The following is a 14,970-nucleotide window of genomic DNA, read 5'->3' as shown; positions in this document are numbered from 1 at the left end:
AACTGTGCTTCTCTCTCCACAGATGTTTGTTTCAGATTTCCAGCATCTACAGTATTTTGCTTCTATTTGGCCAGATAACTCACTTCCCAAGGCTTCTTGACATTATTTTGCATCAACACAGGGACACACTCGGATGGTGTTGGCACTCCTTGTTCTCTAGTTTTTCTCATATCAGTATCACCTTCTTCCATTCTCCTGAATGAATTTGCTTGTGCTACTATTCTTTACACATAAGCCTCTTTAAAGCTTAGATTCTGTGTTTGGTCTTATCTGCCAGAGAGAACCAAATAGGGGAAATAATAAATAATTAACTAAATTACAACTAAAACAGAAAATGCTGGAAAATCTCAGCATGAGTGGCGAGAGAATAGAGCCAACGTTTCGAGTCGAGATGACCCTTCGTCAAAGCTAAGAGCAATGAGAATCAGCAGAGATTTTCGCTATTGGAGGGTGGTGGGTGGGGAGGGAGGAGAGGTGTGGAATTGGACCATGAGCACGCAGAAGGCTGAGAAAGTGTGCATTAAGTGATCAGAATGCGAGAATGGCAGAACAGAGGTGCAGATTGTTAAAGGGCTGCCTGAGGAATGTGGCAGTAGCACGAATGGGTGGGGAGTGGGGGAGGGGGGTGGAGGGCGTGGAAAGAAGAAGGAGCTGGAATGGTGAAGTGGAAAAATAGAAGTGAAAAAGAAGGATGATGAAATGGATGAATCGGATGAAAGTTAATGGGATGAAATAAATGGAAATGGGGTGAAGGTGGAGGAGAGAATTCATGCTCTGAACTTGTTGAACTCAGTGTTCAGTCCGGAAGGTTATAAAGTGCCCAGTCGGAAGGTGAGGTGCTGTTCTCCCAGTTTCTATCGGGGTTCACTAGCGCATTGCAAAAGGTCAAGGATGGACATGTGGACAGGAGAGCAGGGCGGTGTGTTGAAGTGGCAAGTGACGGGAAGGTCTGGGTCCTGCTTACAGATGGGCCTGGTGAACAGGGGGGTCTGGTCCAGCTGCTGGTGGGATTTGAATCTATGGCCCAGAGCATTAGTCTGGGCTTCCAGATCACTAGCCTAATAATGTTAAAACTGGGTCTAATTATCTCAATGTGTGAATGAACTCCAAATGACATTCAGAAATTTTCCTGCTGTTCCTGTTCATCTGGGGCTCTGGGCTGCTGGGACTGGAACTGATCCTAGCTATGTTTTTGAAGGAGGCCTGCTTCACCATTGCAAGGAACAATCACAACCTGGCTCTCAGCCTTGGAGCACTTCCACATATGAATCCAAGTGTTGAAAGTTCAAGCTCCCAGGGCTTGAGCACTAAAGTCTAAAACTGAACACTCCAAAGTAGTGTTGAGGGAATGCTGCATTGTAGGTGGACCTGCTTTCCAAACACAAAATCTTTCCGCTGGGTTGGGTGTTAAACACATCCTGATTTGATGAAAAACTGGAGAGTTCTCCTACCATTCTAGCCAAATTCACCCCTCAACAAATACTGATGAAAGGTAGAGTGGTGACTTGTCTTAGTGGCTATTTGATTCATAGAAATGAATCATAGAAACCCTACAGCGCAGAAAGAGGCCATTTGGCCCATTGAGTCTGCACCGACCACAATCCCACCCTACCCTATCCTATACCCATATCCCTACATATGTTACCCAATAATCCCTCTAACCTACACATCTCAGGACACTAAGAGGCAATTTAATGACCAATCAACTTAACCCGCATATCTTTGGACTGTGGGAGGAAATCAGAGCACCCGGAGGAAACCCACGCAGACATGAGGAGAATGTGCAAACTCCACACAGACAGTGACCCAACCCGGGAATCGACCGTGGGTCCCTGGAGCTGTGAAGCAGCAGTGCTAATCACTGTGCTACCGTGCCACCCCATTTGTGGGAGCTTGCTATGCATGTATTAAATGCTACATTTGTCTTTGTTGTAAAAGCGAATGCACTCTAAGAGTTAGCTGTGAAGCACTTTGGGTTCCCTAAAAATGACAAAGAGACAGGTCATTTTGCCCAAGCAGTCTACACTGGCCAATGTGAATGGTGCTATGTAAATGCAGATATCTTCTCATTTATATTTGCATTTCTTGTTAATCAACCTGTGGTGCAAGGATGCATCAAGCAAGCAATCACTACTCCATTTCCTTAAGCCATAATCTCTCTCAGCAGAACCGGAGGTGGGAAGAAAGGTTACAGAGTGATGGGAATTTCAAAGCTTCTGGCATTATAGATACTACCCATATTTTCTCAGTGACCTGCGTCTGCCTCCATACATCTTTAGTGGCCGTCATGTCCCTTAGTCTTTCCTGGAGGTGATGATCAGTCTTTGAGTTTTATAAGTACCTTGTCAGGAAACACAGGGAGAGATTCCATAGTTCCTGAAAGTAACTCCCGGCCACCATTCCTGTCAGTATTCAGTAATACATTCCCAACCAGCTTCATATCCATGCCCATTTTTAAAAAATATATAAATCATTTCTTTTTTAAAGTTCAATCCTTTCTTGTATAATTTCAGGGTTTTTCTCCATTGCTATAACACTATCAATCACACAATTATTTTTTGTGTTATCTACAAGCTTCTTAATCATGTAATCTACTTTTAATTCAACATATATATCTCTGACAACCACAACCATAGCCATATGTCAAATATGACTCCGGCCATTGGGGAGTTTTCTCTTCTATTGTGATTGCTTGTTAGCGTATTACATAGTCAGATATTGCCTTAATGTCAAGGGCAACTAATCTCACCTGTTCATTGATATTCAACTCTTGTCTTCATGTCTGAATTAAGACAGTGAAAAGATCTGGAGCTAAATGGTTCTGGCAGAATCTAAACCGTATGTCAGCGAGAAGGTTATTGCTAAGTAGATGTCACTTGATGGCACTATTGATGACTCCTTCCATTACTTTCGAATGGGAGGAAGTTAAGACAGGAATTGTAAAGGTTGGATTTAATATATTTTGTGTGAATTACATATTTGGGCAATGTTCTGCCTTGTTAAGTCTGTAGCTATCATTGTGGCCAGCAGTGGTGCATTGTTCTAGAGTCAGGATATTGTTAGGGTCCATAAAGTGGGGACTGTAAATGTTGTGGGTTCCCAAATCACTGACTGCAAGGACAGCTTTCAACGGAAGTTATTGAATAGTAGTTTAATAGCTACTTCAACACTTGTGCTCTCTGTGTGCTTCTGGAGATAACTCCTGTGCTTCTGCCATATGATCATTTTTGTAGCTGCAACATCACTTTCTCACGTGACCAGTCGGTCCAGAGGGAGGAGGCTGTGTAGAAGCATCTATTCAACTCTGCGAGCTTGTTTCTTATTGCCCGCTAGGTTCCTCTATCACTGAAGATCATGATATTTATTCAGCCTCACCCCCATTCCCACTGTTCAATTGCCTGGTTGTCCAGCATCATTCTTGATAGGAGCACAAAAGATATTTCTTACAAATCTTGCGAAAGGTTTCTCAGAATGACCTTGAAATACTCTGCCATTTTTCTCAAATTCACAGTTTCGGAATCGCGATGAACCTTAAACCAAAAGGTAGACGTGAATGAATAGCAAATTGAGAACGTAGCAGGAAGGGTGAATCCCTGTATTCCACATCACCGTGTAATTCAGTCCCCCATATATTGGCATAAAATCACAAAGCAAAAGTTCTAGAACTACTTATAAAAACAAAAAAGCTCAGCAGGTCTGGCAGCATCTGTGGAGAGGGAGCAGAGTTAACGTCTCGAGTCTGCATGACTCTGCTCTCTGTTTCTCTCTGCACAGATACAGCCAGACCTACTGAGCTTTCCTGAGCACTTCCTGCTTTTATTTCGGGTTTCCAGCATCTGCAGTATTTTGCTTTTATTCTAAAAATACTTCTCTGCATTATCTTAATGTAGCACATACATTACATGTAGATCATTTACAGAAGCGAGGGAGATAGGATTTCATTTTTACTCAGAGCGGAACCAAGGTCCAGTCCAGTCATGACTTATTTAGTACTTCATTTGTGAAAATTAAAATTGTATGACAAATCTCCATGAAATATTCTCAATGCAGCAGGGTAATGAATTTTATATGTGTGTATAATAGCAAGCTACTTTGGAAATGTTTAGAGTAGGTAATTGAATAGGATTGCAGCTCAATGTATTTATTATTATACAAATAGCATGTTATGTGGTTAATTGAAGAGTAATCCTTAAGTCCCAATCCTGTCAATTTATTTTAATTATTATGAATCTCATAAGAAGGTGGAACAGGTATAGAATGTTTAGGTTGGTTTAAAGTGCCGGTTCCCAGTGGACTACAAGCATATAAAATGCTATAAATAATGTGATCAAAAAATCAAATGATAATTACACTACATCAGCCATTTAAAAATTTGCATATTAATATTCAACAATTCCTCTTGCTCCATATGATTCACTGCTCTAATTTAATGGATTTCCTATTTTGCCAGAGACCTTGAAGCATTTCATTCTAATTCAATCCTGGGACGTGGGTGTCACTGGTTACACCAACATTTATTGTCCATCTCTAATGACCTTTAAGTAAGTGGTGGTGAGCTCCCTTCCTGGAGTCACTGTCATGTAGGTACATCCACAGTGCTGTTAGGGAGGAGTTCCAGGATTTTGACCCAGGGACACTGAAGGACGGTGATATATTTCCAAGTCAGGGTGGTCTGAGGATTTGGAGGTGAACTTGCAGGCAGTGATGCTTACATGCATCAACTGCCTCTGTCCTTCTAGATGAAAGCGGGCGGTCTTGAGTTTGGAAAGTGCTCTCTGAGGATCCTTGGTGAGTCCCTGAAGTGCACCTTGTTGATGGTTCACAGCGCTGCCACTGTGGTTTGGTTTTGGAACGTTTGTGGATGGGGTGCCAATCAAGTGGTGCCAAGCTTCTTGAGTGTTGTTGGAGATGCACTCATCCTGCAGGGCGGAGAGTATTCCATCTTAGTTCTGACTTGTGCCTTGTAGGTGGTGGACAGGCTTTGGGGAGTCAGAAGGTGGGTTATTCACCATATGATTCCTAGCATCCGACCTGCTCTTGTAGTTATGGCATTTATACAGATATTCCATTCGGTTTCTGGTAATGGTAATCCCCTGGATGTTGATGGTGGGGATTCGGTTATGGTAATACCATTAAATGTCAAGAGGCAATGGTTAGATCCCCTCTTGTTAGAGCTAGTGGTTGCCTGGCACTTGTGTGATGCAAATGTTACTTGACACTTGCCAGCTGAAACCTTGAAACTGTTTATGCCTTGCTGCATTTGGACATGGGGTGCTACAATATTTGAAGAATCATGAATGGTGCTGAACATTGTGCAGTCATCGACAATGTCTCCGCTTCTAACCTTATGATGGAAGGGAGTCATTGATGAAGCAACTGAAGATGGTTGGGCCTACCCTGAAGAACTCCTTTAGTAATATCCTGGAGCTGAGAAGTTTGATCCCCAACAACCTCAATCATCTTCCTTTGTGGCAGGTATGAGTCCAAACAACGGAAAGCTTTTCCCCTGATTCCCATTGACTCCAGTGTTGCTAGGGCTCTTTGGTGCCATAGTTGGTCAGATGCTGCCTTGATATCAAGGGCATTCACTCCCATCTCATTTCAGGAGTTCAACTCTTTTGTTTTTGTTTGAACCAAAGCTGTAATGAAGTCAGTAGTGGAGTGATAATTGAGAACTGCAAACTAAACATCAGTGAGCATGTTATTGCAGAGTAAATAACACCTTTTAGCAATGTTGATGACCTCTTCCATCACTTAAGTAAGGTTCAGGAGCCTTGGGACGTCCCTGGGAATCAATTGATTCCTATGGACCTTCCAACATATTTTCTGGCTCACTTGTTTCACTTGGGGATTCCGTTGAATGTTTGTATAAGGATGAGGATGATACTGATGTTTTTCCCTTTTAAACCACAGGTGCTTTGGTCCGCCTTGTTGCCCAACAAGGGGCATACACGCGATGGGTCGTACGAGGGCTGCTCTTGGATGTTTCGAGAATAGCTGAGTACTTCACATCGTTAGTGTGTGCTTAAACTGGACCAGATGCTGGGCAACACGACAGCTCAGTGACTATCACTGTTTGCTGTGCAGACACATGGATTTGGGCCAGTGTCTGCGGGAGTTTGCACATTTTCCCCGTGCTTGCGTGGGTTTTCTCCGGGTGCTCCGGTTTCCTCCCACACCCCAACGATGTGCTATTAGGCTGATTGGTGTAACAAATTGTCCCTAAATTAGTCTTCCCTCAATGTGGAATGCCATAAGCATAGACAAGGGTCATGGGTGGAGTAGGGACTCATAATGTTAAAATGGCGGCGTGGGCTCGTTGGGCTGAAGGGCCTGTTTCCCGGGCTGTTTTGTTCTTTGTTCGAGATTAGTCTGATGGGGCGGTAATTGGCCGGGTTGGATTTGTCCTGCTTTTTTTGTACAGGACACAACTGGGCAATCTTCCACATTGCTGGGTAGATGCCAATATTGTAGCCATCCTGGAACAACTTGGTTAGGGGAGCGACAAGTTCTGGAGCACAGGTCTCCAGTACTATTTCCAGAATATTGTCAGGGCCCACAGCCTTTGCCACATCCAATGCCTTCAGCCATTTCTTGATATCATGTGGAATGAATTGAATTGGCTGAAGATGGGGATCTGTGATGCTGGGGACCTCCAGAGAAACCCAGGATGGATTATCCTCTCAGAATTTCTGGCTGAAGATTGTTGCAAATGCTTCAACCCTTATCTTTTGCACTGATGTGCTGGGCTCCTCCATCATTGAGGATGGGAATATTTGCGGAGCTTCCTCCGCCATTGACTTGTTTAATGGTCTACCACCATTCACAACTGGAGGGGACCTGGGAGTGCAGGTTCACAAATCCATGAAGGTTGCGTCACAAGTGGAGAAAGTTGTTAGGAAGGCGTATGGAATGTTAGCCTTTATAGGAAGGGGTATAGAGTATAAAAGCTGCCGTCTAATGCTTCAGTTGTACAGAACGTTGGTTAGACCGCATTTGGAGTACTGCGTCCAGTTCTGGTCACCTTACTACCGGATGGACGTGGAGTCTCTGGAAAGGGTGCAGAGGAGGTTTACCAGGATGTTGCCTGGCATGGAGGGGCTGGGTTACGAGGAAAGGTTGGAGAAACTGGGACTTTTCTCCTTGGAAAGACGGAGATTGAGGGGGGACATGATAGAGGTATATAAGATACTGAAGGGAATAGATAGAGTTAATAGTGAGAGACTGCTCCCTAGACTGGGTACAAACACAACAGGTCATGATTTAAGGGTGAGGGGGGAGAGGTATAATTTGGAAGTGAGAGGAAGGTTCTTTACGCAGAGAGTTGTGGGGGTATGGAATGCGCTACCGAGTAGGGTGGTGGAGGCAGGAACGTTGGACTCGTTTAAGGTTCAGTTAGATAGACACATGAGTGAAACGAGGATGGAGGGTTATGGTAGGGGCTATTAAATAAGGTTAGAACCTCAGGAGACACTGGAAAAGCAGGCTTGTAAGATTAACGTTTTTGTCTTTTTATTCCGCAGGTGGAGGTCCACCTCGTGCCACTGGCTAAGTTAGGGGTTCCATTCGTAGACATGCAGGGTAGAATAGGTGTAGGGTGATGCGGCGGCGCGGGCTCGTTGGGCCAAAGGGCCTGTTTCCCGTGCTGGGTTGTTCTTTGTTCTTTGTTCTTTGTACAAGCATTTCGATCTGATCCATTGGTTCTGGGATCACTTAGCTCTGTCAATTTCTTGCTGCTTATGCTGTTTGGCATGTAAGTAGTCCCGTAAAGTAACTTCACCAGATTGACACCTCAGTTTTAAGTATGCCTTCTGTTGTTCCTGCCCTCATAACTCTTTATTGAACCAGTGTTGACCTGGATTGATGATTATGGTAGAGTGGGCGATATACCGAGCCATGAGGTTACAGATTGCGTTGACTACAATAGTGTTGGCACACAGCACCTCACAGCTGCCCACACTTGAGTTGCTAGACCTGTTTGAAATCTATCCCATTTAGCATGGTGGTAGTGCCACATAATACAACGGAGGGTATCCTCAATGTGAAGGCAGGATTTGTCTCCACAAGGACTGTGTGGTGGTCACTCCTACCAACACTGTCAGGGACTGATGCACCTGTGGAAAGCAGGGTGGTGAGGATGAGGTCAAGTATGTTTTATCCTCTTATTAGCTTGGACCCCAAAATACTGGTCCAGTGACATGATCACAACACCACAATCTCCCCTATTGATTGAGAGATAAATATTAGTGAGGACAATGGGATGAACTCCCCCACTGCTTCCGATGATACTGTGAGATCTTTTACCTCCATTTAAGAAGCTGGGAACTGGGATTAGTGTTTTACCCAAAGACAGCACCACTGAGAGCGTGGAACTCCCCCAGTACTGCCCTGAGGTTTATTAGTCAAATTGATGATAATAGCAGACCTTGGTATTCTGATTAGGATTTGCAACTTGTATTTGCATAATGTTTTTAATGAAGACATCCTACTTGGGAAAAAGGGATGAAAGGATATTGAAAGTTAGGAGAGTTGACTGAAATATTTGGGTTTTAAAAAGGCTTCCAACGAAAAAATCTTGCTGAGGAAGGGATGGGGTGCAGAGAGGAAGCTCCAGATAGATTGGATGGTTGGGCGGATGACTCTGTGATCTTAGCTTCAGTTTCCCTTGAACAGGATCAATAGACTGCTGGGAACTTTACCTTTTATTCAACATTCATCTAACTGTGCACAGGACAAGGCTTAGCGTAAGGTTTCACACAGAGCCAATACTTGGTGTACTTTGATGTCATGTAATCTTATGTCATTGATGGTGTAGACTGTCTGTTTACAGATTTAATATTAACCCTTTCCCATACAACGATTGTTGTCAACAGTGGGTCAGAAACATGGAACGATGGAGCAAGAGGAAAGAAAAGTAGAGATAAAACCAAGGAGTTTGGAAAGATGAAATGAGATAAAAATATGAAATAAAAACAACCTTGTCCAAACCACCAGTCCCACAAGATCCAATGAACCAGAAAAAATTACAAATAAGCCTGCTCCGTGTACAGAGTTGAAGAGTCATAGAGGTTTACAGCATGGAAACAGGCCCTTTGGTTCAACTTGTCCATGTCGCTGTTTTTTTTAAAACCCTAAGCTACCCCAATTACCCACATTTGGCCCATATCCCCCTATACCCATCTTATCCATGTAACTGTCTAAATGCATTTTAAAAGACAAAATTGTACCTGCCTTTACTACTACCTCTGGCAGCTTGTTTCAGACACTCACCACCATCTGTGTGAAAAAATTGCCCCTCTGGCCACTTTTGTAGCTCTCTCCTCTCACCTTAAACCTACGCCCTCTAGTTTTAGACTCCCCAACCTTTGGGAAAATATATTGACTATCTAGATGATCAATGCCCCTCATTATTTTATAGACTTCTGTAAGATCATCCCTCAGCCTTCTATGCTCCAGAGAATAAAGTCCCAGTCCGTGTTGATCTTTGTTCTTTGTCTGTCCGCCTCTCCTTATAACTCAAACCATCAAGTCCTGATAGTATCCTAGTAAATCTTTTCTGCACCCTTTCTAGTTTAATAATATCCTTTCTATAATAGGGTGCAGCTAGGTTGATGGAGTTTAGGGATCTGCCACAGTTTCAGATTCCTCGAGCTTACTAATCCCACAATTCGTTGGTTCCTCTTTGGTCCGATTGCCTCAGCAAGGTTAAAGTTCATGGAGTTTCCACACCAACTTGCTATCTTCCCAGGTTCTAGGACTGTCAGTCTAAGTGTTGCCCAAGAGTGGCTATCACTGTTTGCTGTGCAGACACATGGATCTGGGCCGGTGTCTGTGGGAGTTTGCGCATTCTCCCTGTGCTTGTGTGGGTTTTCTCCCTGTGCTTGTGTGGGTTTCCTCCCACACCCCAAAGATGTGCTGTTAGGCTGATTGGTGGTAATAAATTGTCCCTAAATTAGTTTTCCCTCAATGTAGAATGCCAGAAACATAGATAAGGGTCATGGGTGGAGGGGGGACTCGTAATGTTAAAATGGTGGCGCGGGCTCGTTGGGTCAAAGGGCCCGTTTCCCAGGATATTTCTGTTCTTTGTTCTTTTGTTCTTTGTGACGAACATTCCTTCCTCAGGCAAGGAGCGCCGTGGGGAGTTTTTGTTTTGCTGGATAGGTGGAGCAGTGGAAGAGTGAGCATGGTGAGAAACATTCTCGCTCACTTATTCAGACAGATCACAGCTTGGTGCACAATTCCCGTGCATCAGCTAATATGTCACTGAACCTGTCCTGTCCTATCAGCAGTAGCCACCCCCTAACACAGAGAGTCAGGCTCCCTTTGTGGTATATTTTCCTCTCAAAGCCAGCTTGTGCAGGACTTGGCAGACAAAGCAACTAACGGATCAAATAGGAAAGACCTTCAATATGAAAGGATGTGGCATATTTCAGCCGACACCAGATATAGGATGGTGAGAACAGTCATTTTTCACTGTGGGATACAACTGAATGTCATCTTCGGGAGCTTAAGCTGTCGGAGGTGATTTGGAATTCAGGGAGAAAATGGGGATCAAAGGTGAAGCCATCAAAAAAGACTCTAACACAAAACTACAGGAGCAGACGCTGTTGGTTCAAGAGTACTTAAAGATGTGAGTAGAGCAGTAGAGGAACTATGGCTGGATTTTTTCATGGTCCATTAAGTAGCAGGCAGTACCACAAAACTAAAAATATCTCAACTTACTGTACTTCTTCAAAGCGACCCATAATTGCATCTTGAAGCAGAGCTTAGGAATATAGAGCAGCAAGCAATTGATGTTTACTTAAGAACCAGGAAACTATAGGATTACTTTTATCTGCCTCTAGCCAGTGGGAACGTGGTGGTGGTGCCCTGGGCATTGCCAAGTTGCAAATACTGCCCTAGACTTCTTTCCCAGGGGGCCGCCGCATAGGTGGCCAATGCCTAGCTTGCAAGCTTCAGATAGGAAACTAATCCTAATGCCCCATCGGGATTCTGGATTCAGGATCTGGGAAAGGTTTCGGGATAACAATGGGTTCAAGCAGCACAAACTGAATCCATTGGTATCAGGCTTTGAATGGCCTAAGTAATGGTGGTCCTAAAAGGGGTCACACACCATTCCCACCCCCCAGTTCCCCACCAAAACTATGGAAGGTTCAGGTTTATGTTTATTGCCAAATCTCGGAAAGATTATTGATAAAGGGGGTAAGGGTAGGCATTTTGAATAAAACTCAATGCAGGAAGATATAGCTTATGATTATTAGCTGTAGGCATGTTTAGAATTGACTTCGATGTACCAAAGACTGACTCAATGTAATATGAGAGGCCCAACCTGTCCAATTTTTCCTCATAAGACAACTCCATCTTAGGAATCAGTTGAGTTAACTGCTCGTAATACAATTATATCCTTTCTTCAGTAAGAAGCAAAAAGCTGCACACCCTTGTCTAGACGTGGTCTCACCAATGCCATAAAATTATATGATATAGGAACAGAGTTAGGCCATTAGGCCTATCGAGTCTGCTCTGCCATTCAATCATGACTGATATGATTCTCATCCCCATTCTCCTGCCTTCTCCCTGTAACCCTTGATCCATGTACAACTGTAGCAAAACATCTTTCCATTACCCTTGCAATGAACATTCCACTTGTCTTCCCAACCATTTGTTGTATGTGTAAACTATTGAAACTATTTGTGATTCACATACCAGAATGCACAGATCCCTCTGCGCTGCAGAGTTTAACCCACTGGTGCCCTTGATCAATGAAATATGGCCACAGTCCCAGAGTATATTAGGCTGCCCTCTCCTTTTCAGACAGAGCTGACTGGGGATGATTTAAGCTGAGGATCCCACACCTCAGCTAAGGGGCTAAGTTGAGAAGTTAGGGCCTTTGTGAATAACCTCAGCTGGCATGGGAATTGAACCCACAGCTGTTGGTATCGCTCTGCATCACAAACCAGCTGTCCAGCCAACTGAGCTGACCGACCTCTTTCCCCACCCCCATTTAATGACGTACATCCACCTTACTTCCATATTCCTTGGTAACTTCACCAAGGAAAATATTTTGATCTTGATCTTGAGTGCTTCCTTCAACCCTATCAACCAAAGCCCTTGGACAAAAGATTCTATATTTCTTCTACCGTTTGTGATTTTGGAAGCAGTTCAGAGATAAACTGCCTATGGTGGGAAAGATCAGAGCTGATGATAGCGTGAAAGCAGATGAACAACCATATGTTCATATGAATTCCTCTTTGTCTTATCTTAGAGGAAGCATTAACCCACTTAAAATAAGCAAAACACTCCCCCAACAGCGGCCCCTCGCCTCAGATGTGTAAACGCAGTCTGGGGCAGAGAGTCGGAACGTATTTTCTCCCTTGTCTCCTGACGGCTGAAATAGCTTTTCCGTGCTGAAGACGGAGTCTGATTGTTGCAGGGGGTGGTTGGATTTGAAGAGTCCAAATGTTATCCAAAAGAAGTGAGATGAGAGAGCTGGGGATGAGTCAGGTGGGAGTCGGGCTGTTCACAAGCTCTTCAGTGTTGACATCGGAATATATCAAGAGTAGACTGGTTAAAAAAAAATGCAATCCAATGTTGAATGAAAGAAGGGTTTAAAACATGCTCCAGTGACAACAACTGTCACGTGAATGTAGTTTGAGAATAAAGCTAGGGAATGAATGAAAATAAGCAATGTTAGAACAATGAGGTCAATTCATTGAACAGTACATTGTTAGTAGGTGCATTACTTGACTTCTGTCAATTGCACAAAAAAAACCTGGACCACCACTGAAGATCGCAGTGGCCAGAATTTTACACTCCCATCTCCCTCCAACCCTGGTGGGCTCTGAGGCCAGAGGAGGGTGGGGGGAGGGCGGTAGGGGCAACATAAAATTATATGGACGGGATTCCTTCCATGATGCCACACATCCCTGACCCAGACACACTTTCATAGTAGGACGGACAGGGCCTCAGACAGGTAGTCCGGCCATTTCCTTTTTTTGTTATTTATTTATGGGACGTGGGCACCGTTGGCAAGGCCAGCATTTATTATCCATCAAGATGTCCTTCAGGAGTCGGTGGTGAGCTGCATTCTTGAACCACTGCAGTCACTGAGGTGTAGTACACCTATAGTGCTGTTAGGCAGTAAGTTGTAGGATTTTGACCCAGTGACTGTGAAAAAATGGCTATATATTTCAAAGTCAGTATGATGAGTGAGTTGGAGGGGAAACTCCAGGTGGTGGTGTTCCTGGGTATCTGCTGCTCTTGTCTTTTTTCATGGTAATGGTTAGTGCTGCCAAGGAACCTTGGTGAGTTCCTGCAGTGCACTTTGTAGATGGTGCATAAGGCTGCCACTGTACATCAGTGGTGGAGGGAGCGCATGTTAGTGGAAGGAGTAGCAATCAAGGAGGGCTTCTTTGTCCTGGATGGTGTCGAGCTTCTTGAGTGTTGTTGGAGCTGCACTCATTTAGGCAAGTGGACAGTATTCCATCATACTCCAGACTTGTGCCTTGCAGATGGTGGACGGGCTCTGGGGAATCAGGACGTGAATTACTCACTGGAAAATTCCTACCATTTGCTCAAACCCTGTAGCCGGGTATTTATATTTCTGGTCCAATTCAGTTTCTGGTTTGTGGTAACCTGCAGGATGTTGATAGTGGAAAATTCAGCCATGGCAATGCCATTGAACGTCAAGGGGCAATGATTAGGTCCTCTCCTGTTGGAGATGGTCATTGCCTGGCACTTGTACGGTGCCCCTATTAAGGCCCTCATGTGGCCATTATGTGCCTGTCGCTCCCCAATATGTAGGCTGGCAGGCAACGGTTAAAGCAGGGTAGTTAAAAAAAAAGTTTACTATCTCGATCACAAGGTGGCATCAAGATGGGGGTGCGGGGTGCTGTAGGAGGGGGATGGCTGGGTGGTTGTGCCTCAATCGAAAGCCCCCAGGGCATCCCCTACCCTCTGTCCCCCAGGATCCCTGGTACTTACCTGAAGTGTCGTCCTGGGACTCAGGCTCAAGCGCAGTGCTGCAGTACCTCTTCTGGCCACTGGGAGTTGTCACCTAATCTCCAAGATGGTACTTCTGTCCAAAGGTAGACAGAGGTTCTGCTTGCTGCCGATCAATATTCAATATCAATCTGAGCGTAGAAAGGCAGCGGGCATGTCAGAGTGGGCAGGGGTGCACACCCTGTTAACTCTCAGGCTGAGTGCTTGCCGCCCTAAAAATTCAGGCCAGTATGTGCAAAACTGTTTTAAAATGTCTTCTCTCTGGATACATTCACAATTTGTCTGTTTGATATTTAGTTAATATACAAATATATCCTAGTTCAGTTTCCCATTTCCAGAGGTGGCGCAGTGGCACACTGGTTAGCACTGCTGCCTCACAGCGCCAGGGATTGATTTTCGATTCTGGCCTTGGGTGACTGCATGGACTTTATATATTCACCTGTGTTTGCATGGGTTTCCTCCAGGTGCTTCTGTTTCCTCCCGCAGTCCAAAGAAGTGCAGGTTAGTTGGATTGGCCATGCCAAACTGCCTCTCCCCCCATCCTTGTGTCCAAAGATGTGTAGCTAGAGGAATGACCAGAATAAATGTATGGGGTTAAGGGGAAAGGGCAAGGGTGGGCTTTAGTAAGATGCTGTGTTGGAGAGTCAGTGCAGACCTGATGGGCTGAATGTTGCACTTCTGCATTACAGTGATTCTATGATTCTCTGACAATTCATTATTTGTACGATGGCATGCGTGTTATTGCTATAGTTTTTTTATGATTATGGGGACTGTTTTAAAATTCAGATTTTTTCTATTGGCAATCAGTATGTTTGGAGGTAATTTAGCTCAGATTCCGGGAAAGCAGGACAATTACTAATTTTAGTCATGTAGTGTTTATTTAGGAGAGAGCTAATGGGTTTTTGTTTACAAAAAGGAAATAGGTTATTGATTGACAGGGTCACGTGATAGTGTGGTTAATGGGAGACACTG

General features: G+C 44.3%; 1 protein-coding gene and 1 long non-coding RNA gene across 2 annotated transcripts in view; one reads left to right on the top strand and one right to left on the bottom strand.

Annotated features, from left to right (window-relative positions):
• Nucleotides 1–14,970, top strand: part of enox1 (ecto-NOX disulfide-thiol exchanger 1) — a 297,971-nt gene that overhangs the window by 43,810 nt on the left and 239,191 nt on the right. The gene's annotated exons all lie outside the window — the stretch shown is intronic.
• LOC145353419 (uncharacterized) overlaps nt 3,131–14,970 on the bottom strand; it is a 29,120-nt gene continuing 17,280 nt past the window's right edge. Inside the window, exon 3 of the long non-coding RNA XR_013888696.1 lies at nt 3,131–3,530. This is a non-coding gene — a long non-coding RNA (uncharacterized LOC145353419). The remainder of the gene's footprint in view (nt 3,531–14,970) is intronic.

This window comes from Carcharhinus amblyrhynchos, chromosome 15 (genome assembly GCF_965287045.1).
Source record: "Carcharhinus amblyrhynchos chromosome 15, sCarAmb.v2.hapA, whole genome shotgun sequence".
NCBI classification, from domain to species: Eukaryota; Metazoa; Chordata; class Chondrichthyes; order Carcharhiniformes; family Carcharhinidae; genus Carcharhinus; species Carcharhinus amblyrhynchos.
This window is presented reverse-complemented; position numbering and strand designations above follow the sequence as displayed.